The sequence below is a fragment of the Cryptomeria japonica genome, chromosome 6 (genome assembly GCF_030272615.1).
Source record: "Cryptomeria japonica chromosome 6, Sugi_1.0, whole genome shotgun sequence".
NCBI classification, from domain to species: domain Eukaryota; kingdom Viridiplantae; phylum Streptophyta; class Pinopsida; order Cupressales; family Cupressaceae; genus Cryptomeria; species Cryptomeria japonica.
The window spans coordinates 673597139-673624552 of NC_081410.1; positions in this window are offsets into that span (position 1 = coordinate 673597139).

Consider the following 27414-nt stretch of genomic DNA (forward strand, 5'->3'; position numbering starts at 1 on the left):
ACCATGATCATCCTCACACTTGATTTCTTTTAGGCAGCAATCCATCTTGGCTCTATGGGCATAAAGCCAATCCATGCCAAGTATGATGCCATATGATCCAAGTGGTGTAACTCTATGGTCTACTAAGGTGGTGGCATTGCCAATCTGAAGTTGACATCCCCTAACCTCTAATTCCACTGACACTCTAGCCCTTGAAGCTAACTCCACTTCCCAACTGACACCTTGTCTAGTTGCCACTAGCCCGCAATGCTCCACAACCAATGGAGATATAAAGGAGTCAGTAGCCCCTGAATCAAATAATATAGATACACTGCTAGCTTTGATCATACCTCCAGCCTCAATGACTATGGCCTGGTGCTCTACCTAGTGGTTGTCAACCGCTGCGAAGACTCTATGGGACCTGCCAATATCTCCAACTGTAGGCTCTAATGTTGCCATCCTCTGATTCCCTACCATCTGACCCTGAGGACACTCTCTTGCCATGTGACCCATGGCTCCACATGTGAAGAAAGCACCGTGTGCCTGAAACTAGACACCCTGAGGCCTAGAGAAAGGTTGTCCCCCTGTCCTGCTAGAACCACTGTACCCACCCCTAGAGGACTACTGAGTCCTTGCTGAAGGTGTGTAAGGAACCTAGGATCGCTGATCTCACCTCTAACCCTTAGACTGCCATTGCTTGGGCTTTGCACCCTACTGAATTTACGGAGGCCTCTACCTCTAGTTCTACTATGATTGATGTGGAGGAGGGAGTTTGGAGAACCCTGATGTGTGCCTATTATTACCCTTCCAATGGGGTTTCTAAAACCCATATGTCTGGGGTATAGGGTTTCGGTTCTGGAACCGATCCCTTGTATCCTGTGGCCTGACCTAAATCTCCTTTGCTATCAAGGTCTTCTCCATGGCAACTCGAAGGCTCCCTAGAGCGGACATCCTCACTGGTCCTGCTATGCCAGCATTCAGCCCTCTGATAAAATGGTTGACAAGAAGCTTCTCATCTTTCAAGTAGTCCATGTATGGCAAGAGCTTGAAGAACTTTCTCTCATACTAGGTTACTAGGAGACCCTTCTGCTGGAGGTCATAGAACTCATCTATCCTATGCTGTCTGTAATGCTCTGACAAGTACCTCTCCCTGAACCTCTCTATAAAAATCTCCCATGTGAGGCTATCTACAACTAAACCACACTTGTATTCCTCCTGTCTCCACCATGTGGAGGTCGTTCCTCTCAATAGGTGGACTGCTAGATGTGCCTTTAGATTTCTCTCGTAGGAGCGCAATGCAAAGCACCTATCTAGGCTCAAAAGCCAAGCCTCAGCTTCTACCCCGTTGGTAGATCCCCCAAAAGATGGTGGCTAGAGGTGCATAACTTCTTTGATTAGTGTAAAGTGAAAAATCGCGATTGAACCCTAGTTTCTCTCCCCTCTTCCAACTCCAAAGAGAGAGAAGGGAGATTCACTAGGGTTGATGGTTTTCACTTAGGGGAGAGACTTTACATTCAAAAGAGGGGTTGAAACCTACAAGATCCAATCCCACACAATGCAAGATTGGATGCTAAATGCGTTTCAAGGGTTAAGAAAGCAAGGCTACCCTCTTTTGTAAAGAATGTTGATAGAAGAATTAAGCTAGGAATGCATAGAAAGTGACAAAGATTCGCTTATAAACTGAGATAGGGATATAGGATGAAGCTGCAGACCTGGAATTAGCAGTAAAATGTCGATACGGCGCTATCCTGCAAATTTGAGCAAAAGTTGACAGGACGATGGCGCCCGGCGTGCACACAGTCCTCCGAAAAATCCGCAAAATGAAGGGGGATCTATTCGTCTCTGCACAAGGATTCCAAATCTTCAATTTCAGCCGCGTACCTGCAACCTACACATAGAAAAGCGAAGACGATTGGGGGGTTAAGGATTAGGGGTTTGCTTTTAGGTCAAACCCCGGTTTTGGAATTAACCAAGAAATGAGAAATTACTATAAATGTAATGTAAAACAAGTACTAATACCTTGTTGTAAGGATGTTTGTATCCTTATGTGCGAAGGTATAGATGTTGTTGTTTGTTGTATGTTGTATGTTGTAGCATGTAATGTGTTGTAAGTGATCTCCTCTTCAATGGTTGAATCCTTGTCTTGAATGCAACACTTAGCCTTGAATGGAGACTTAGAATGATCAATTGCTTGAAGGAATGCTTGAATGCTTGAATGCTTGAGTATAGTTTCCATGCTTTTTCCATCATCTCGAATGAAAGAGGAAAATGTAGTTTATATACTTGTCAATTAGGGCTGATAGACTGATTTTCCCGACCTTAGGCCGACCAGGAAAGATAATTTTCCAATTTGCAAACATAAAGACCCAAAGTCCAAAAGAGATCGGGCCCAGAATAGGACCCAGGGACCAGGGCGCTGGGCGCTCTGGTCCCACCTCCCGGGATAGCAGGGTGCAAAGGAGGTTCAGGCCAGGGTGCAAGAAAATACAGTTTTCAGTGTCATAATCAGGTTTCGGGGTCTCCATTCAGGTTGCGTGTTGCGTCGCCATCGTGAAGACCCAAATGCGGTCAAAATTGCAAGTGTCGCAATTTTAGGACGCTACATTTAGCCCCCACTTTAGCGGGAGTATAGGCGTACGCTCATACTTCTGGTAAAGTACAAGGAAACAGTATTGAAAGACTTTCACCACGTCAAGGAGGCAAGATACACCAAGCCCCCAGTGGACTAAAGATCTTACGACTTCGATTGACAAAGTAAAAGGGAAGATCATGAGGGAGACCCATGACTGTCAGTAGTAAGGTTCCCTCACTATGAGTCATGCAAGAAAGATATCAAAAATTTTCAAGGCAAGGTTAAATTTGCCAAGAAATTTTCAAGTATCTTGAAAAGATATGAACGGGATGTATGCCCCCCTACGTTAAAGCAATCACACATGCCTCACCGGGGGTGATTGCTTTAAGGTAGTGATACATATAAGAAATGAGAAAGGAGCATGTTATCACAAGGATTTAGCCCCCAAGTGTGAGATAAGCCCAAGGATAATAGACACAAAACACAAATCACAAGGTGACTTCGCTTTCCTTGGGGTCAGTATGCTGTATGATAATTCATGTATATCATATGTATGTATGCATAATTGTTCTTCATTCCCCAATCAAGGAAGGTCACCTAGAAGAAGGGAACACGTGTCTTTTGAGTCAACATGAGAGAGATCGAGAGATCTCAATGCTTTGCATCGTCCTCAAGTAGACAACACTAAGGACAACAAATAGAAGAATGAGAGTAACATATAGAAGAAGTAACAAAAGAGAGGGGGAGAGAATCTGCTATGCTAATGAAACTAGTCTAGCACGTCATCTACCCCCCGATCTTGCTGATCAATGTTTTGGGAAGGCAGGGAACACGCTAGAGGAGGAACATCCAACACAGCAGATGGAGCTATCACAAGATCCAAACAAGGGCTATGTTCATGTTCCAAGCCACGTTGTTCTTGTCTAGGAGCTAGGATAAGTGCTTTAGAAAATTCATTAGATAAATGGTTATCAATATCAACAAGTTCATATTCACTATCAGAATGAATAGGAGTAACATTTGCATCATGAATAACATTTTCATCTATATCATCATCAAGATTTATAAAAATAGGATCTTTAACTCGCACAGGATCAAGACCATCATGCATCTTATGTTTAGGAGATTTCGGCTCAATCGTCGGCTGAGGAGAAATTGGAATAATGCTTGTTGAAGGTGTTTTTGGAGATTGCAAAGTTTGAGAAGCAGCTGCTTGAACTCTAAGACGATGCTTTCATCGGCGTTCACGTGCAGAACGATTTTGTCTAGTCTTAGTAGGAAGTGGAGAAGATTGAGGAGGAGGAATGTTCTCATCGTTATCACTTGGGTGTTTAGGTTGTGGTCTCTTAGGCTGGATAATAGGAGAAGAAGAAGGTCTCTTCTCTCTATAGAAGGAAGGAGGAGGAACTGCTCCATATAAAGGAGGAATTTTTGGTTTAGGAAGGAGACCAAGTCCATCATGACGAGGAGGGATAGGTCTGCTTTTAGGAAGTTTATTAGATATAGACATAGTCACATCCATAGGGATGGGTTGGGTATCTTCTTGAGGAAAGACATTAGTTTGATCTTTCAAAGGAAGAACTTCCTTCTCAAGAACGATAGGAATATCAAGTTTGGGTGTTCTAGGTTCACTTAGAGATAGGATCATATCTGTTTTCCACTTTTGATAAGATTTGAAAAGATGATCACTTCGCGGAGGAAGAGATTGGAATTGTTTAGGCCAAAAATAATCAATAGGAACGCTAGAAGTTCTTTCAACTAGTTTAAAGAGACTATGATTGACAGTAACAACTTCACCATTATGGGGAAATTTTAAACACTTGTGGATAGGAGAAGTAATAGCTTTCATGGAAGATAGCCAAGGATAGCCTAGCTTCACACGAAATTGTTCGGATGATGGAATAATAGCAAAGTCCACATCAAGGGATTTGTTATGGACCTCAATAGGTAATGTAATAGAATAAATTGTAGGAGAAGAAAATGCATCAAATAGTTTCACAACCACATCTATTTTGTCATAGATCACTTGACTCAATTGCAAAGTAAAAAGAAATTCTTCAGAAATGACATTAACCATACAAGAAGGGTCAATAAGCACTCCACGGCAAGGTGTATTCTTGACTTTTGCAACTATATATAAAGGACCATTAGGTGCCCTCATAGTTTCACTAGAATCAAAGGTGATGGAAATTTCTTTAGGGATTTTCTGCTGCTCTACAAAGTTAATCACATTAGGAGTCATAGACACAAGATCATCAGGTGAGATAGAGGAATCAGTAGTATCAATCGCATTAGAGGTATGAGAAGGTAATGGATCAGTGAAAATCTGAAGATTTTGGTTAGGAGGAGCTACAAATGTGTTGCCTTTATCATTCACACCAGAAACAGAGATAGTACTATTATCAATCAAATCTTGAATTTTCCCCTTTAAAGAAAAACATTTTTCAGTATCATGCCCAGGTTGACGATGAAATTGACAAAAAGATTTGTTATCAAAATAAGGTGAAGTAATCTTTGCAGGATCAATTTGCCTTATAGGAGGAAGAGTAAGCACATTTTGTTCCAATAACTTATTCATAATACTATGCAATGATTCATTCAAAGGAGTAAACTTTCTTTCTTTCTTGAAAAACTTAGAAATAGGAGACACACCTGATGCTGCATTCACATTGTTGTTGATGATGTTTTCATTGAATTTAATGGACTCTCTGTTCGGTTTAAACTTCCCAAATGGTTGTTGACTACTATCACCCTTATCACTCAGAGCCATAGGATGTGATTGTTCCATTTGACTCACAGTCAGTTGATAATTGTGAAGAGTTGCGCACAACTGTTGGAAAGAAGTAAACTCAGAAAACAGGAGTTTCTCTCTAATGTCTTTTTGTAAATTAGAAATAAAGATTCTTTGAATATCATTGTCAGGCACTGGAAAAGAAATTTGAGCATACAAATGCTTATATCTACCAATGAAATCAGTCACTTTTTCTTTAACACCTTGTTTACAATGCATTAAATCAATCAAAGTAACTTTAGGACTTATATTGTTTTGAAATTGTTGAATGAAAGCATTTGCAAGTTGTTCGAAAGAAGTAATAGAATAGGAAGGCAACGAGAAATACCATTGTAGGGCTTTGTCTCTTAATGTCCTAGTAAACAGTTTTGCAAGCAACCTTTGGTCATAAGCAAAATCAATACATATTGTTTGAAAGGTCTTAACATGTGTTAGAGGATCACCCTTACCATTATAAAGCTCCAGATGCGGAATTTCAACATGTTTATGGGGAATAGCTCGAACAATGTCAAGAGAAAGTGGGCTCGCAACATCAAATGTGGGCACACTAAACTTAGATTGATTCATAGAGGCAATTTGTTGCTGTAAAGAAGAGACAGTTTGTGCAAGATTGTTAATGGTCGCTTCAGTCGAAGAGTTCATATTAGACATGTTAGATTGTGATGGAGGTGTTATGTTATTGAAAGAAGGTAGAGAGTAAGGTGGTGGGACACTATGATAGTTAGTCATAGGAGATGATTGGACAGGAGGAACACTACAAGGAGGAATGGAAAATGAATTGCCCCCTTGTGTCATGTTCATTTGTGGAGATATAAGAGGAACACTCACTGAAGGAATGAATGAAGAAGTTGGATTGATTGAAGAAAGAGGGTTGATTGAAGAAGAAGGATTGCCCCCATGATTAGTGATCATAGGAGGAATGTCTTGTATTGAAGTAGTCATTATGTTTGATGTAAAAGTAGGTATGCTAGCAATAGAAGTCGTCAAAGGAATAGAATGATTGTCTTGAGTAGGAGGTTGTGTATAACCTAAGGTTTCGGCACAACTTTTCATAGGCATCACATTTGAATCCACAATGTGTGCAATACCATGCAAAATATCAATTCCATTCTTATCACTTTGAAGCATACGTTTTAGACCCTCAATTAAAGGAAGAGCTTGACTATCAGGGTATTCTTGAGACATCCATTGTCGAAAATCGTCAAATTGGTTATCCAATTTTGAAAGTTGTTCTACAGAAACCTCATGGAGAGCTTCTTCATCATTAAGAGGATTAGAGGAATTACCCATGTCCTCATTAAAAAGGCCATTCAAATTAGGTTCCATCTCCTCAGTAACTAAACCTTGAAAGGACTTAATTCTAAGGCTTCGCCTAACGGGAATAGTGTAAGTAGGGCTTATTGTTGTAAAAATCATGCACTAAAGAGAGAGAGAAGATTTTGAATTTTAGAGGTAGCAAATTTCAGTAAAACCAGCCAATCTTCCAGATTTAAGCTGTTAAATACAATCAGGACAATCTCCCGAAATTTCGGAAAAAATGTCCGGGACCGTGGCGCTCGGAGTGCACACGGTCCTCGCAACTTTTTTCAAAATTTGCAGGGATGAAAGTTATGATGATTTTACAGCTAACCTGAAAAAATTGAGTGATTTTACGATCTATAGATAGGCCAAATTAAAGTTGCAATCTCAAAATTGAACCCTACCAAGATTGTCGAAAAATGCAAAGTTTGAATTTTGAAAAAGAGAGGGAAACTGAAATTTTGAATTTTATGATTTTAGAGGGAATACCAAAAGCAATGCAAGTTTTGAAATTCGAAAGTTGACTCAATTTCACACAAAATTCAATTTTGAAAGCGGAAATCAAAGTTGTTGTAATTAAGCACTTAATTTCAAAAGTCACAAATTGCAAAAATTTGAATGAATTACTGAAATTTCGAATGAATGATAACACACTTTTCAGATTTAGGACTCTAAGAAACACAATTTTGACACAAATTTCAATTTCAACAATTTTTGAATGATTAGAAGCCTCAATCCAAGCAATCGCTAGACCAACTTTGACTGTAATTTTGAAGGTGTTAAAATTGATAAAATCAGCCAAAATTCTGGATTTTAGCAGAAAAATACAGTAAGATCTAGCTCCCGAAATTTTGAAAAAAATGTCGGGGACGATGGCGCTCGGGGTGCACACGGTCCTCGCAACTTTTTTCCAAATTTTCAGGGATGAAAGATATTGTGATTTTATGCCGGAATCCAAAGTTACAGCCGATTTGGAAATGTTTTGATCAGTGAAATTGTCGGACAAAGGTTGAATCAAGAGGGTTTCAAAAATTAGGGTTTCGACACTTAACCACTTAATTTTCAAAATTAAAGCACAAATATGAATTGATAATTTGTAATAGAAGGGCAGATCTGAAACAAGCATTAACAATTAAACATTTCACAAGTTTAATTACTTAAAAAGAAAATTTAGGGTTTTTATGCAATTAACCTCTAAAATTTGCAAAAGATCAAACATGGAAATGTAATCAAGGAATCCAATTTTCAGATCTAACTATGAATAATCAGAAGGATGTTCACATCGGGTTCACCAAAATGTAAAGTGGAAAATCGCGATCGAACCCTAGTTGCTCTCCCCTCTTCCAACTCCAAAGAGAGAGAAGGGAGATTCACTAGGGTTGATCGTTTTCACTTAGGGGAGAGACTTTAAATTCAAAAGAGGGGTTGAAACCCACAAGATCCAATCCCACACAATGCAAGATTGGATGCTAAATGCGTTTCAAGGGTTAAGAAAGCAAGGCTACCCTCTTTTGTAAAGAATGTTGATAGAAGAATTAAGCTAGGAATGCATAGAAAGTGACAAAGATTCGCTTATAAACTGAGATAGGGATATAGGATGAAGCTGCGGACCTGGAATTAGAAGTAAAATGTCGATACGGTGCTGTCCTGCAAATTTGAGCAAAAGTTGACGGGACGATGGCACCCGGCGTGCACACGGTCCTCCAAAAAATCCGCGAAACGAAGGGGGATCTGTTCGTCTCTGCACAAGGATTCTAGATCTTCAATTTCAGCCGCGTACCTACAACCTACACACAGAAAAGTGAAGACGATTGGGGGGTTAGGGATTAGGGGTTTGCTTTTAGGTCAAACCCCGGTTTTGGAATTAACCAAGAAATGAGAAATTGTTGTAAATGTAATGTAAAACAAGTACTAATACCTTGTTGTAAGGATGTTTGTATCCTTATGTGCGAAGGTATAGATGTTGTTGTTTGTTGTATGTTGTATGTTGTAGCATGTAATGTGTTGTAAGTGATCTCCTCTTCAATGGTTGAATCCTTGTCTTGAATGCAACACTTAGCCTTGAATGGAGACTTAGAATGATCAATTGCTTGAAGGAATGCTTGAATGCTTGAATGCTTGAGTATAGTTTCCATGCTTTTTACATCATCTCAAATGAAAGAGGAAAATGTAGTTTATATACTTGTCAATTAGGGCTGATAGACTGATTTTCCCGACATTAGGCCTACCAGGAAAGATAATTTTCCAATTTGAAAACATAAAGACCCGAAGTCCAAAAGAGACCGGGCCCAAAATAGGACCCAGGGACCAGGGCGCTGGGCGCTCTGGTCCCACCTCCCGGGACAGCAGGGTGCAAAGGAGGTTTAGGCCAGGGTGCAAGAAAATGCAGTTTTCAGTGTCATAATCAGGTTTCGGGGTCTCCATTCAAGTTGCATGTTGCGTCGCCATCGTGAAGACCCAAATGCGGTCAAAATTGCAAGTGTCGCAATTTTAGGACGCTACAATTAGATCCCCTAGATCCCGACGTGCTCTCTCATAATACACTGGCTTTGCTACTGGAGATGGTCCTGGTAGGTGAATGGACTCGGGCTCATGCCCAGCCTGACTCTCTATGGGATTAGGAGGTGGACTCCTACTCCATTCCCTATCTGCTGATCTATGGCTCCCTGAGTTTTGGTTTTCAACATGATGATCTCCTGCTGGAAGCCTATCCTGGACAATACCAATCAGGTTCTGGAGAGCTACTAAGATGTCTTAGTGTGGGCCAACTGGTTGTTCAGGAGGAGCCTCTAGGTTCCCTTCCAGAACCGTTTCCTCCCTATCAACCTCTTCGCATGCCATGCATACACGCCTAGGACCCCTTCTGCACTTGTCACGTAGTTGAAGGCATCCATATGATAAAATAAAATAAAAATGAATTAAATAAATAATTTTTTGGAGAAATATTTAATTAATTATTTAAAAATAAATATCATAAAAATTAACATAATATAGTTAATTAACTATTTAAAGCGAAACGTAATGGAGAAAGGTTCCTAGTGTTGGAAACCTTGCTCTGATACCAAAATGTCATGCCCAAACTTTTGGGCATGAACGGAATAGATATATATATATATTTAAACATAACCTAATAACACTAAATTTGCTAATATGAAACGCAATAAGAAGTTTTGTCTTAAATATTTTTGAGTTAACTCTAACCACTAACTTAAGTAAGCGAAAATAATTTAAATTAAATGCGGAATATTAAATCTCCAAAAGAATTATAATTATCTCATTAATTAATTAAATAGTAAATTCATTTAAACAAAAACCTCTAAATTAATTGACAAGAGATATTATTAATCTCACTTAATCTTTTAACCATTGTAGGAATTAATTAAATCAACTCTAGCAATTGGATCATTTTAAATTCCATGATTTATTTTAACAATAATTATAATGTGTTTAAAATTCGACTAAAGGGCTAAATAAATTCATAATAAAAATTGCCCTATAAAGTTTAATCTCAGCAAGCCTAAATTTAGGTGGACTACAATAATCCCCCCTATAGCCAAAATAACTTACAAAGCCATTAAAATTCCCTAAAAGATTAAACTCCAAAATAATTAGAATTTATAACATCATATTCAATGTTTATATAATCATTTATAAAATATGAATGTTTAAATAAACTAATTACATTAAAGTTGAATTTATACATTCATATTTTTAACTATATATATATTTTCATTTAACACATATATATTTGTATATGTGGATATTTATTTTCTAAACAAATTTTATTATAAAAATACCCCATGTGCCCTAACTAAAATATTATAAAATTACCCCCCACCCACAACCTTATTTTTCTCTTCCATCTTATTGTCTTGCCCTAACCCTATTTTCGGGCTAGGGCTTAACTATGATATTCTTTTATTTTTTTATTTTTTTTTAAATTTTTTTTTTTGTGTGTGTGTGTGTGTTTTGCAAGGCAAGGGAGGCAGCGGCCATGGAGGGAGGAGAAGAGGAGCAGAGGAGGGTTGAATGGGTGCCGGGTGGGGGCATCCCCGGACGCCACTGTGTTTCTCCACAATGGCGGTCGGGCGCCACCCACTCTGGGTAAACACAGTGGCCGCTGGGTGCCTTTCCACTGTGGTTACCCATAGTGGGAGGCCCCGTGCTAACCACTGTAGTTGCCCATAGTGGCGGCCCGAGCCATGCCGACCACTATGTGCTTACACAGTGGGTTTGACTCTTCTCGAAACCCCCCCATTTTTTAATATGTAAAAAGAAATATTTAAAAATTGTAGATTTAATATGGATTTTCATAGATGAATACTGTTATTTTTAACTTGCAGGAAATTAATAAAATAAATGGCAGCATATCAATAGTCAAATATTTATATTTTTTCTTTTAAATCTAGGCATAAATCTATAGTGCAAATATTAGATTTTAATTATGCAATAAATAAGGAGCAAATGACGGAGTTAATTAAACTATATTCAGCAACTACATTAGTCTAGAATCATTTAAATTAACCTTAGAATCATTTAAATAATTAGGACTAAATGCTTAATTTTATCTTACTAACATGCAAGTTTACTACTTTACTCATTTCCATTATTTCAATATGCATAAGGAGATAAAATGAACTTTTATTTTCAAAATAACATGTATACAACCAATATTATTTCAAGAACAATACATAACTTAAACCCAACATAAATATTTCATTTTGTGACAAAATAATACTTTTCTTTCAAAGAATACTTAGAATACAAGATAGTCAACATTACATTGGGGTAAGATACCCAACTAGTCTCTCATCCCTATTAAATGGGGACTTTAAAATGAATGCATTCCTCTTCCAAAATAAATACAACATGCAACTTTTCATTTACATTGCTGCAACTAAAATATAGCATCCCATTCCCAAATCTTTTTCTGCAAATCAAGTAAAACCAACAACTTTTAACTTGTCTTTTTCTTTTCTTTCCAAGCAAATTGAAAATAAATCATAAGGCCATGACCATGGAGAGCTCACCTCCCAGCGTAAGCTTACTAGAAGCCACCCCCGAGCTCGGAGAACCAAGCCCTAGACAGGTTACACTCAGGCAAACACAACAAGCAAAGGAAAAACATACAACAAACACTTTCCCAACCAAGGCTACACTTCATCACAAAATGTGATGGTTTTACATGGGTGGTAGTGGACCAAATACCCTAAGGAGACTATAAGAATGGTAGATCACAAAGCCATCTCATGGTAACAAAGATATATCTTAAGTTCATTAACCCCACATCCTTATGCCCCCCAAGGCATTCATGCCATACTTTCTCTCCTTATGACCCCCAAATGTACAAACAAGGCCATGCAGTGAGGGTCACATATACAACCCTTGAGATCACTTTCATTATGAGAGCCTCTCACTCGAGGGTTGTCAAACTCCTACCACCCATGAGACCATCCTACTCTCCCAAGAGTAGAAGGCCTTGGTTACTCCCAAATCACAAGGAAATGCATAAAAGAAATTATAGATAGGTCACATTATAAATTCTCAAACGAAAATACAAGAAAACAACTTTTACATACAAACAATATTTTCAACATAAACATGCAATGTGAAAGCGAGAAGATGAACCAACCTTCAATCTGCCCAAAGGTTTGCTAGAACTAGTTTGAGGATGAGCAGCCCAATTCCACAATCCTTTCTTCTACACTTAGCCAAATTTCTATCTCCAAAACTATCCTTTTCAAAATTATATGATCTCCCAAAAATGGAGAGTGGGTGATTACCCACAAAGTCTCTCATCCTTTCCTAAAAAGACCTCAGTGAGAGTCCTCACAGGTTACTAAAACTGAAAAGGAAAAAGTAAGAGAAAGTGGGGAAAAGGATCTCACATCAAAAAGGAAGGTTATCTAACCTAGATGGCACCTTCTAATTTTGAATTTTCACTCACTTTAGGAATCTCACTTTTTGAGGTGACTAAACAATCACATGGGAGTAGTCACATGCCTAAAAGTACTCCTAACCCATAGGCATACCTTATGGACTTTAGGAAAAACCTTTAAACTACCCCTAAGAGTCTATTTGACCCCTTAGAAACCCATCTGAAGTTAACTTTCGGGTCAAACCTAAGTTGAACACTCCAAAGACTCTCTACCCAAGGAAAATTTAGAACCACATTCAAATGTTTGAAAAGGCTATGGTTGAAACAACTCCCTCCAAGAGACAAGTCAAAAATCAAGACACAAATCAACACGTGTCAAGTGACACAATAAAATACATTACAAAATTACACATGAAATTTGTCTCTTGTTGGATTTACACAAATTAATAAATTCAATTTAACACACATGCAACATTTACTTTCACAAATAAAATATGATACATACTTGGTGTTGTCTCTCCAAATAGACAACCCCTGGTTCTACGAACGTACATAGGTCTAGGTTTGGTTCTCCATAGTATTTCCATGGTCACATGGGTAATTTTCCTGTGCATTCAATTACACATTAGTACTTCCAAATAACCTCATAAAATATTAAACACATGAATAAGAATACACATCAAACACTTTGCATACAATTGACATTAAACAAATCAATATATCTTATATCCAAATAAATCCACATAAGTAATTATCATAATCCTCATAATTTTGATCCATACATAAGACATGCATTCTATTTCTATCATCATAGTAAAGTCCTGTAAATCCAATAATGGCATACATCATCTAAAAGTTATCCTATTCTAGAATCATATAGAGTTCTATATCTATAATGCATAGAAATGAAGCATCAATATACATCAATGTTACCCAAATCATGGAATCATATAAGTTCATCATATGATAAAATTATATTAACGGTCTCTATAGGCACTTGCTATGTTAGATGGATTATATGGATTATGAATTTGATAGTGTTATGATTATGCTAACCCTACTTCCTGACTATATGTGATGAGTTGGTGATAGGATGTGTCTAGTTATTGTGTTACTATTTTTTCGTGAGTAGAGATGATGTCATATCACTCATTGTGAGCATGATATGTCATTGTGACTCTCTACCACTTGCCTAATCATTATGATATATATATATATATGTATCGTATATATGTTGTGGTTAGTGTTGATGCAGGTTTGCACGTACGAGACATCGACTCCACCTGGCTTCATAGGTGTGAGTGTGTCTTTAAATCCCAATGGCAAGTTGGTATAGATGACATGAGCTCCCTTCATATACTCTAGGATTGAGTTGTCTACCTTGGTTGTTAGTTGTCTTGGCATTATTCGCCATGCTAGTAAGTTGAGTTGTGGTCTTTTGGTGGTTTGTGAGTATGTGATTATTTATTTAATTAATTAATGAACCTGACTCATATAGTCTATTAATGATTAACATAATTGGTGGATTATTATTAAAGTTTAATTTGATTAATTATTATTTGATCGATTTATTGTTTAATTGGTATTTATTGGTTTGTTGTTTATTTGATATTTATTGTTTGATAGTGCTTTTATATTTTCATGTTGATTTATATTTTATTGATGACTTCTATTTATTTATTTGAGAATTAATGTTTATTTACCTATTGTTTATTTATTATTTATTTAGTATTTATTTATTTAATTTATTATTTATTAGCTTTTGGATATTTTATTTAATTGGCTTCGATTATTTATTGGCTTTATTTAATAGCCTTTGGTGATTTTATATTTATTTATTTGGCTTTTATTTTATTAGCCTTGGCTATTGTATTTAATTGTTCAAAAGTTTCATTTGTCTTTATTTTAGTTATTAGCCCATAATTTTTAATAAGGCATGGATATTATTATGTGTGCATTGATAAATAATACTTTGTGTTATTTTATTATACTCCTCTTATTACTTGGTGAGTAATATTTTGTAATATTTTAGCTATTTCTCTTGTTACAAGAGTAAATAAGTTTATTATTATTTCCTACCTACTGATAAATGCTATTGGTTGTATGTGAATTAGGGAAATAAAATATAATATATGATGGATAGGTAAGATGTATTGTTTTATGAATTATTTTGATTGGTCGGTTTTGTGGCTAGGGCTTTTGGTTTTTCATGGCTTTTTATTTTCAAGCCTGTGATTGTTCACGGGTTTCCCTCTTTGGCTTTCTCTACAAAATTTTCTTTTGGCATTTTTGGATTTGGGGATTTTGTTGTTGGAGCTTGCTAGAGTGTGTGGGCTCTTCTTCAGCTTCCTTCCATCACAGAGGGTGTAGGTCGGAGATTCTTTTCCCTTTGTTTATTTTGGTTTTCTAGTTTTCATGGTTGTATGCTCTATGCCTGCAATTGTTTTGGGAAGCTTGGGAATGAAATCTATTCCCATTTCATATAGTTTTGATATTGTTTATGGGAGAAAATTTATGGGTGTATAGTTTTATTATAATTTTTTTAATTTTGGAATATGGGTGATATTTCTGGGCATTGTTGTGAATGCATGGCATGTATATTCATTCCTTCTTTTGGCTTTGGTTGTTCTACAAATGTTTATGGATCATGTCTTATTGTTTTGGAGATTGAATCTCTTTGTTTGAGGATTCATTATGCATTTTAGGATATGGGTGAGTTTGAGCTTCATGTGTGCATCTCGGGTTGGCATTGTCATATGAGAGACTCACATGACCTCTCCTCTCCATGATTATTTTATGTACTGGTTATTGAATGAAGTCTTGAGCTTGTATGGTAGTCTAGTAGCTTATGTGAAGGTTTTATGCAAACTATCTGAATGGTAATGATCTTTTGAGAGTTCTAGGAGTAGTCTTGACTCCATGGCTGTGTAAGGTTTTTGGTAAGATATTTTAACTTGATTTATATTGTTTCAAATCATTTTCACCACTTGAAAGGTATTTTCTGGGTGTCATTGCCTTGTTTGGTTTTTAGATTTAGTTATTTTTCTGTGATTTTTAATCTAAAATTGTAATTATGGTTTTTCCGTGCTTTTATGAGTTTTTTGTATTTGCGATAGGAGCTTGGGAACTTCCTATCGCAAATTTGGGTCTTTTGTATGTGCAACGAGAGCTTGGCAACTTCATGTCGCTATTCTATGTTTTTCTTAATTTGCTTGCTTGTGATGTACTTTCTGGATCTATCCTTGTACTAGATGCATTTTTGAGGGCTTGTTGATGATTTCTAGTGTTGGATGGATTGGTTTTGATGTCCTCTTATGGTTTCCTTAATATTTTGATAACATTTACAGTTGTTGTTATTGAATAAGCTCTCTTTCGTGTTTACACACCATGCTAGAGAGGTGCTAGTATTACTGTTCTTGAACCAGCAAGTGAGTAGGCCTTGTTGTGGTTTTATTTATTGTTTCATCACAAATTTGATGGCCTTATGGTGGCCCTTGATGTATTTCTATGCCAAGAGGCTCATTTTTCTTTAATTCTTATTGAGGCCATTTGTATGTTCTTGCATATGAGTAAAGGTTATTGTCGACATGATGAATGATTATGATTTCAGATTTGCATATGAATTTAGAGCCCTTTGTTGTTATTTATTATTGGGTCCATGTTAGGGGGAGTGGGATTTCATGTGATGATAGGGGTCTTGAGAGATAGGCTGCTAGGAGGTCCCATGTAAGGATGCTTAGATTCTAGACAACCAGGGCACATTAGATGGGTTGGGTATCTCGGATTCAACTAATCAAGATTATTAATGGATGTGAGCCCCAAGACTTCGTCCTAGGGAGGATATTTTAGGATAATATTGGGATGGCCATTGTGATGGAAAACTGAACTCCCTTGATCCCTCATAGGTTGAGTTGGTTCCACATGTGTGTCACTTACCAAGAGGTCCCTTGAAAGGATTCTTGGAGGTCTAATCTAACAAGAGGTTCCTTGAAAGGATGCTTGTAACAAGCGATGACACTCCACACCTACATGTGTCCCCTTATTGATTTGTAATTATCTCTTGTTATTTTTATAAGCCTCTGGGATTTTCTATTTGTGGTGTTTGTGTGGTTGTGATACTTGAGTTGTGAATCTATTGGTAGTTGGTGTCATCTTAGGTCTAGAGTGTGTGTTGGGACCTTGTGTCATCTCCTAGCATGGGGGTGATTCCTTTTGTTCTACATGGTCAGGTGATTGGTGTCTTTCTACCATTGGGATGTTCTCATTAGATTCATATGCGTGGATGTGGATTCTTCTTTATTGCATCTTATGGTTGAATATTGTAACGGATAAATATAATTAATATCATGGTTTATGTAATGTAATCATAATGTAGAAGTTGTAGATGAGACAAAGTAATTAGGAGAGCTATGCTCTTGTTGAAGGGTTCATGTAATTATATAGTAGACGACGCTTAGGAAATGGGCCTAAATTGGTAAGATGGATATTGTGATGTATTGAAATGTAATTATCTTTTAAATCGAATGAAATTCATATTAATAGATATGTTGTATAGATTATCTTGTAATGATTCGTATAAGGGATTCATGAGTTTTGATATCAAGATCAGATAATAGGAATTTATGTTCTTGTTTATGATAGAAAAAGAATAGGAAATTTGATATGGTAGTGAAGATGATAAGGTAAATGTAGCTATGTAACTTGCATTTAGTGGAGATAAGTATATCTAGGACTCATAGTATGATGAAATATTTAAATGCTCTAATGGATTGTAATAACTACGTTGTAATAGGATGATCTTTGAGTATGGATGTAAATGCAAATATTGAATGAATGTTCTTATTGAAAGGTTGATGTTCTTGATAAATGGATACTTCTAGACTGTAAGAATGGGTAGTCGGTAAGATGAATATTTAACCTTAAAGAAATGATTTAGATTGTTTTAGTTAATGTGGAATGAGGTTACGGCTCTAGTAGTAGAATAAGACAAGAGTGCATTCCAAAGTAATGAATATTGTTTAGTTAATGGAAATAATGTAATTGTATCTTTTTTATGCATTTATAATTACGTGTATGTTATGATTTTTAGATGAGCTTAAAAGTGGGAAAGAACCCATGTAAGTAGGATTGTCATAGTGTAAAAAATGATATTGTGAATGTGATAATGGCATTTATAATTATGGATGTGTTAGAAAGAAACACGAAACCATGTATAGCATTTAAGATGTTTGGTAAACAAGGACTTTATGATTATTGCATCATGCACTTAGGAATCATGTAAAGGAAAATGATCATGCTAGAGTTATGAAATCGTGAGTAGATATGGGAGTGTCAGATAAGGAAGGAAAATTATGTCTATGAATTATCATTGTAGGAGAGTAGAGATCATGTTAATAGAAAATGATTAAGGGTTTGAGGCACATTTGGATTTGGTGCATTAAATGGAAAGGAGAAAAGGGATTCGTCTTGCATTGAAAAGAGTAGCATATCATATTAGATAAATGAGTAAGTAGGTTGCATACCATGAAGGATAGAAGTAATTGAATTGCATGTGTAGAGTTAATGAATAAGAAATGCTAAGTGTGTTGCATATGTGCATGAATAATAATTAAGTATGTTAAGCGTCATAATTGAAGTGGTTAGATTGTTATTTCTTATGATGGTAATCAGTAGTGACATTGAGATTGTTGGAATCCAAAAACACTGAGAGGGGGGTGAATCAGTGTTCTATCAGTGAAATCAATTTTAACCTTATTAACAAATTGTTTCAGTAACCGGTAACAATAAAAGAATATAACAACAAGTAGAAATGATGAAACCACAAGAACATACACCATAACATAGAGATTTATGCATGGAAAAACTCAAAGAGGAAAAACCACGATGGGATTGGTGATCCACAATATCTATCCATTGGCCGAATGAATAAATATTACAATAGGGGTATGTACATGCAAGAATGCCAGCAACCCAAAGCACACTTCTCATCGCAAAAGGAGCCTCACTATCTACAAACACAAAATATGGAGTTACAAACAAAATTCTGAACTTAGAGATTGCATCTACTATGCTGGATGAGTTCTGGTTTTCGCTGTGTCCTCCCTTACCAGTAACTTACTTCGCATCCCAAACCTCTAAACCAATAACCAGGACCAACTATAGAAGATTATATTCACATTCACTCGATCAACATTCCATGCACAATATCATATCACTATATATCAAATCTCTCTATATATATCTACAAAATAACCTAACCGGATTGACTTAAATACCCTTCCCAATCACAAACATAAATGCCTTATGTCGGCTTACAAAGATATTACAATTTATTTACATGTCAACCTAGAAAAAAATGAATGCATTAAACTTCATGACTGATATCGTTTATTGTTGTCATGTAAACCAGTCACATCAATCTCCTATGTCGATGTCATATACTGGTTCCTAGTTTTCTAGTTTCCCTGAATGTCGGTTGCTGAATCATGAATACTGGTGAGTACAGGTTTAGTGTCCAACCCAAGATGATGTGTGTTGCCATCAATGACAACACAACTAAATCAAATGAGTGTCAATTTCCAATTATCTCCCCCTTTGGCATTCATGGCAACACTCATGAGAAAAATGGATCACTGAAGTGTTGTCTCGGTTCCTCCCAAAACTAACCCTACTCCCCCCGAGCTATACATTACTTCTTATGTCCCTTAAGATTTTTCACATCAACCTCTCCCCCTTTGACATCAATGACAAAGGCCAGGGCAAATAAACAAAAGAATGAAATTAAAATGTGTTTAGCAGATTTAGATGTACTTGAATATATCCGGGTAAGCACCCTTAAAAAATCCTAAGTATCCCAACCACTTTTTAATGTTCCCAAAATATATACAAACCCATTAAGAATGTATGCATGTATTTCTTCTTTTGTTAGATCTGTCGGTGTCGGTTTATTCATCAATCCTATACTTTCCCACTTATGAAGTAACAAAGTATTCAACTGCGGACTAACTAATCCTCTCAACTCTCTAGCTCACTAGATTAATCTGTCGATATCTTTCTCCAAGGCTGATAACTCTGATTTTGTAACTAAAATTTGACCATCAATAGTGCTGGTCAATGTCTGAGTACCATGTACCATAAAAATTGTTAGCTAGATGTTCCAGCAGGGCCTTTGTCACTTTTATTTTTACCTCCAGGCCAGCTATAAGTTTACCAGTGTTAGTACAAGACCTATATATACAACTATAGTGATTAAGAGCCTCATCAATCTTTGTTAGTTCCTTTGTCATCTTGACCTTGTCTGATGTGATCATATTATCACAAGTGACCTTCCTAGCTGCATTATACCTCTCTATTAGCTGTTGGTTGGATATCTTTTGAAGAGTTTGAAAATCTTTTGCAATGTGTTCAATCAAACTCTTAATCTTACCAAATGGGCTAGCTACTAGACTAGTGTATCCTAGAACTAGTTGTTGCAGAACCGGATTGGCCTGCTAAATGACTTGCTTGTCTTTTGATCCTTCCTTCCTTAACTTCTGAGCTGCAACAAACATCAATTCAGAACTGTTTAGTTTCTCAATATTCCTCTATCCAAAATCAACTTGACCGAATGAGCCAAGTGCCAATAATGACTGACTAGACTCTCCAACCTACTGATTGGCACCACTTACTTCGCCACTTGGTACAGTAACCTGCTCAAACTTAGCCTCTTCTATATGTATATTTGTTGCTAGAGGTTCAATATCCTCAAACTTTTTATTGTCAGTATGCACATCAATAATCTCTACATCCAATTTTTTTTATTTCGGTGTATCCTGCTTATCATGTACATCTTCAATGTTATCTACCAGTTTCTCTATATTATGTACATGTGGTTTTGCCGAAGGAATATCCTCTGTTAGTTTCTGTTCCAAAACCAGTGAATCCAAACCTAATATACCTCTCCCCTTACCATCAACTTATATGTCTTGAATACCAGACTTAGTAGGGAATTCTGATGGAGTCAAGAAATCAGGTTTATCTACAAATAATTTTACCCATGCCTCATGGGTCTCCTTAACTATTTCATTTTCTCTACCTACCATGAGACTCACATGTTGGTGTTTGCTCCAGAAAATGATTTTATTTGCATATTCCAAACACTGTTGCATCTCCTCATCCGTTATAGCACCACAAACAGTCAATAACTCCTACATCTTTATATATTTATCCTCTTAAACTGCAAACAATCTCCTAGCATCTGGCTTATTGTACAAATCTCTCGGTATTTGTTTCTCAATCTCAAGTAATGCTTTCTTATATATATCTAAGTATAATAAAACTTCTTCCTCAATCTCCATTTGTTCCTTATCATCCATATGTACATAGTAATGCAGGATATTGCTCAAAATTCTATCTTTAATTATTTGATCAATCAATTTAGCAACTACGAGAGGAGGAATGACTTCAATACTCTTACTGAATTTGAGATTTATATCTATATTTGATTTCTTCTTCTTGTCGGGAGTAGAAGTAGACTCCTTAACCGGTTTCCTCTCCTTCAAAATTTTCTTTGGGGCTATCGGAGGGGTGACCTTTACTTTCTATTTCTTTCCTTCCTCAGGCTTCTTCCTTTGTATCCTGATGTAAGTCTAGGGAATATTTTGGGGGCACAACATTAGTATCAGAACTAGATTCAACAGGGGCAATATAAGTTTCTAGTTTCTTTATCTTCAATACACCCTTGCTAGTTGTTGATGTTAATGGAGTCTGAACTACTGCCAGAGATGACCCTTTTGCTAGTCTAATGATCTGTTTGCTTTCATAGGACATTTCTCCATAGCTTCCCTAACCTTCTTGATTTTTTCTTCCCTTCTCTTCTTGCTATAAACCTATCTAAACTTTGGATTCCTTTTTCTTTGTTGTCCCAAAGGTTTTCTTAGCTTCATCAACTAGGGCATCGATAAGAATCTTGTTATATAAGTCCAAGATCTCAGGATCAACCTCATAGCCCATCTTAGTGATCTAGACCTTTTGTGGTTGCACTGCCTCCATCAATGTTTCATCCTTCTTCACCATAAAGCAAATTTTTTGTAGAGTATTTATCAACAATATGTTTAGGCACTATTTCTCTCTTCTTCATTGTCTTTTGAAATGATTTGAAATAACCCCATAAAATGGAGTCTCTCTCCTTGTCCTGTCCCAAACCTCTTATAGCATTTTTGATTTGTTTCCCTACCGACATATCAAATGCCCATTGTGTTTTATCGAATCCTGGTAACTCATTAAAAAAGAAAAGAATCAAGAAAACAACAAGGTTACCATACCAGAAAACACCCTTCTTCTTACCCTTAATCTTCCCTAGGTTTAAAATTAGCTCTTCACACATCCATTGACAGAGATAATACCTATCATTTTCTTTGACCATCTTATGAGCACAGTAAATGCATGAACTAGAAACAAAGTTCAATCAATTTGATTGGGTTACCTTGTAACCAATTATCATGCTTACAAATTGAACAACTTTGTCTCTGATAGTGCTTATCCACATTGACCGGTTGTCAAAAGTTGCACTAGTTAACTTCTCCACCTCATTGTTAGATATTTTCTTCTTTTTGGGAGTCTGACCAGTCTAGGGAAAATTGGTGATTGTACAAATAGCCTCCTTGGTGATATTGTAAGGTCGGTCTAGCCACATGCATTCCCCATGGACATGACTTAGCACATACCAAATCATTTCATCTTAAAATTTTGGCATCTCCAAAATGTCTGTGAAACCCTGATCATTCAGAATTTGGAATTCTGGTTTCATCAATCCCTTCCCAACTAGCAGATTTTTAATGTACATTGATTTGATTTTAGAAGAACCTAAATCATCTAGAGTGCAGTGGATATATGTACAAATATATTCAATATACAAAACTTCATCTGGAACCCTAGAGAACACACCGACTGAATCATCAACCTTCGCAATCTAAGGGAATTGCTTAAAAATTGAGTGTGGATTATCCTTGATGTCAACAACAATAGGGGTAGACACACCTACCAGAGTAGGAGCTGATACAGAAGCCATTGCAAATAAAAGATAGCACGAAAACTGATAAAATACCTCACAACCTTTGTCGGTGAAAGCTCTTGAAAATCTACACTAAATGCACTAGAATTCACTTGAAAATGCTCTTGATCACCTTGAATCACCTTAAACTTGCTATGCTTCACTCTGAATGTTGTGTGATCATAGATGAACCAATATTTCCCTTTTATTCTATGAAAAACCCTAATTTCACATTGACATAAATGTGTGTCGACCTATCATACTAGATTCAAAATCCATAGTCTCAGTACCAAAAAAGCCTTCTAATTGACTTCTCCAAGATCTAAAACAAGATTTCAGACCACTACTAGGGGTAATGAAAGATCTATCATTATTTTTCCTCACCCTAAGGCTAATGCCTTAGTTACCGGATGAGTTTCTTCTCAATGTAGGAACATTTCACTCTACCGGTTGAGTAACCGGGTTGTTTGTCTCTGCTGGTTGATCTTCATATTTTCTAACCCATTTCTTCACATGCTCCTTCCGGATATCATCAACCTTCTATTTTTCTTTCTCATCAATTCCTACTAGATTGTTCTTGCTTTTGCAGAATTTAGCAATATGTCCTATTTTGTTGCATGCATAGCAAGTGATATTATTTTTTGAATTGCCTTACTGTATCCTTGATCATTCATTAACCTTCATTAATTAGCCATATTTCCAAACTTTCCACATGCATGACATTTCACATTCATTCTACAATCTTCTGTCCTATGAACATACTTCTTACAATTTGAACACTGACAGAGAATTGTATTATTATCCTAATTTGCTCTATTTCTGCAATGTCTTGCCATATGACCAAATTTATTGCAAACAAAACATCTACCATTAAATTTATGTGCATTGGGTTGCCTTACCGGTGATTTATAGTTCCGGTTGATAGGTGGATTCTGTTGGGAAAAATGGTGTCTCAACCTTGCATTTATGCGAGGTTACTATTTATAGTAAGTTTTTATTTGAGCACGAAATGGTGCGAAAATCTCCCTGAAGCTTCTGGTTGGCTAGATAAGCATTCCGGCAAAGTTGCGTCGCAAGGTCACAGCTAGTTTTGAAGATATTAAAGTTTTCGTCTTGGAGGGGTGCAATAAAATGTTTAAACTTAATTTTGGGGAATTTAGAGGCTCCGAAATGCTCTGAAAAGTTTTCGTAACCGGCGAAGCTGGTTACGAGGTGATAGAGCACTTCATGAGCTTTCCGGCGCTTCAAACGGTTCGTCAATCGGACACCCGGTTCTCAAGTTATGGCCTCCGGAAGTTTGTACTCCTGAAATAGGAAAAATAATTTGTATCGAATACATAAATGAGCTGTAAAAGGGAGCGACACGTGTTGATGTGTGCTTTAACATGTCATAGAAGGGAGATAAGGTCGGCTACACCTTATTGGGTGGTTTTAGCCCATGGTTTTGTAATACCGTTTGACGGTTTCTTGTATTGTATCTCCTATTTATGAGGTGTGTGAGATAGAGGTTGTGTGTAAGAATCTTATGGCTATTGAGTTGCCTCTGAATCTCTGATTAGTGCTACTCCTGCGAAGAGCTTGCTCTGCAAGTATTTTGTAATCTGTTTTGATTGCTGAATAAAATATTGAGCTGCTTTTGGAGGGTGGGGTTTTTCTCCCGAAAGGGTTTTCCCCACGTAAATCATTGTGTTGTGGTATGAATGCTATTATATCTATTTCTATTTTCTGTAACTGTTGTAATGATCTGAAAAAGTTTTGCATTACCCTCCTCTCAAGGTTAGTGTAGGAAGTTGTTTCCGCTACTTAACTTCCTTACAAGTGGTATCAGAGCCTGATCACCTTTGGTTTCAATTGTGGGCAGTTGGGTTTTTTGAACTAATCCAGATTTGAGTGGGAGCTTGTGCAGAAGACACTTTTTGATCCTGTTGCAGGAATATTCAGATGGCGAGTTCGTCAGGGAGAATAGAGGTGGAGAAATTTAATGGAAGTAATTTTGAGATGTGGAAGCTGAAGATGGAAGATCTGTTAATAGATCGAGATCTTTGGGATGCTGTTGATGCGAATGTCCAAAGGCCCTCAGATCCTACTGCGGCAGCTCAGTATGATGTTATGGACCGAAAAGCCAAGGGTCTAATCAGACTGTGCCTGGCAGACTCTGTTCTAATCAATGTCCATGAAGAGAACTCTGCAAAGAAGCTATGGACTAAGCTTGGTGAGATGTATCAAGTGAAATCTTTATTAAATCAAATTTTCTTAAGAAAGAAATTGTATTCCTTGAAGATGGAAGAGGGTGGACGAATTGCAGACCACCTAGAAGCATTCAATATGATTGTGGCTCAATTAGTATCCGTCGGTGTTAAGATGGATGAGGAGGAGAAATGTCAGATCTTGCTTTGTTCTTTGCCTGATTCGTGGGATTCTCTTGTTATGGCTATCGGTAGTACTTCTGTTGTTTTGAAATCTGAAGACGTGGTGGGTGCCCTACTCGGTGAAGAGATGCGAAGGAAGGTATCCATCAGTTCAAAGGAAGCCCTAACCGTTCGTGGAAGACCTAAGGAGAAAGGCAAGAAGAATGAGAAGCGCGGCAAGTCCAAATCCAAAGGGAGATCGAAATCTCCTGGAAAGTCCAAAGTCATTTGCTGGAATTGCGGTAAACCGGGTCACATCCGTAAGGACTGCAAAGAAGAAAAGAAGAAGAAAAAGAAAAAGTTCGATTCTGATTCTGAGTCCGACAAGGAAGATGACGATGCATTTATTGCGGCTTTGGCGACTCATGCAGGTAATGATGCCTGGCTAATTGACTCAGGTGCATCTTTTCATATGACTTCCAATAGAGATTGGTTTTCTGAATATGAAGGATTTAATGGAGGTAAGGTGTACTTGGGTGATGATTCACAACTAGACATTGTTGGTCGAGGTAAAGTTAGAATCAGGTTTTCTGATGGTAGAATAAAAAGGATTAATGGTGTGCTGCATATCCCTGGATTAAAACGAAACCTATTATCTGTGAGCAAACTGATAGATGCAGGTGTGCAGGTAGTCTTTTCTGAAGCAGGATGTAAGATGATTAAGGGTGCTATGGTAGTTGCTAGAGGTGTCAGGTTTGGCACTTTGTATAAGCTTGAAGCATACACTATTGAGTGTAATAGCACTTCTGTAAAAAGTAAATCTGCGGATACTTCACTGGAAGATTTGAAGGTTTCACCTTCAGCAGATGGAAATGGTTTTTGGGTACCTAAGGGTGCTCTTTCGTCTGAAGCAAAGTTACCTGCAGAGAAGACTATGTTATGGCACCAGAGACTTGGCCACATTGGAGAAAAGGGTCTAAGGACCTTGAAAAATAAAAACCTTGTTGAAGGTTTGAATGACTGTAACCTTGACTTTGATTTCTGTGAGCATTGCATTTATGGAAAACAAAACCGCGTTCAGTTTTACTCGAGTTCTCATAAAACTTGTGGTGTTTTGGATCTTATCCATTCTGATGTGTTTGGTCCAGTAGATGTCTCTTCGATTGGAAAATCCACATATTATGTTTCATTTATTGATGATTTTAGTAGAAGGACATGGGTTTATTTTCTAAAGAGTAAATCTAAAGTTTTTAGTCGTTTTAAAGAATTTAAAGCAATGGTTGAGTTGCAGACTGGAAAGAAAATAAAATGTTTGAGAACTGATAATGGCGGTGAGTTTTGCTCTAATGATTTTGATAGATTCTGTAAAGACTGTGGAATTAACAGGCAGAAGACAACTCCATATTCTCCACAGCAGAATGGAGTTGCAGAAAGAATGAACAGGACACTGATGGAAAAGGCTAGGAGTATGTTGAGTGGTGCTGGTCTTGAACAAAAGTTTTGGGCTGAAGCTGTTGCCACTGCTTGCTACCTGATTAACAGGTCTCCTACATCAGCTCTTGTTGATAAAACGCCTATGGAAGCATGGTCAGGTCACAAGCCTTCATTGAGACATCTTAGAGTTTTTGGTTGCGAGGCATATGCACATGTGCCAAAGGAGAAGCGAACAAAGTTAGAGAACAAGGCTATGAAATGTATCTTCATCGGGTATAGTTATGGTGTGAAAGGATACAAGCTTTGGGACCCTGTTGCACAAAAGGTAATTCACAGTAGAAGTGTTATTTTTAGAGAAATTAAGTCTCCTTCTATTACATTGCAGCCAGAACAGATGAAAAAAGAAGATGTGATTCAACTTCCTTCTACACCTGAAAGAGTTGAATCAAGACCCCTAGATAGGCAAGAATTTGAGGAGAGCTCGTCTAGCTCTGAATCTTCAGAAGAGGAGGAAGAACCTCCAACTCAGCTTGTTCGAAGGTCTACAAGACATAGACAACCACCTGAAAGGTATTCACCTGATGATTGAAGATGTATTTTTGCTCTGAATACTAGTGTGGATGAACCGAAATCTGTAGAGGAGGCATTAGGTATGAATGATGCAGAATCCTGGAAGATTGCTATGGAGGAAGAAATGGCAGCTTTGAAAAAGAATGATACATGGGATCTTGTACCATTGCCTGAAGGACGAAAACCTGTTGGTTGTAAATGGGTGTTCAAGAAAAAGATTGGTTCAGATGGAAGCATTGAGAAGTATAAAGCAAGGTTAGTTGCAAAAGGCTACTCTCAGGTTGAGGGTGTTGATTACGGTGAGATATTTTCTCCTGTTGCAAAAATGACGTCCATTAGATTTTTGCTTTCTATTGCTACTGCTTATGATTTAGAGGTTGAGCAAATGGATGTGAAAACTGCTTTCCTTCATGGTGATTTGGAGGAAGATATTTATATGACACAGCCAGAGCACTATGTGGTGAAAGGCAAAAGTAATTTGGTCTGTAAATTGAAGAAATCTTTGTATGGCCT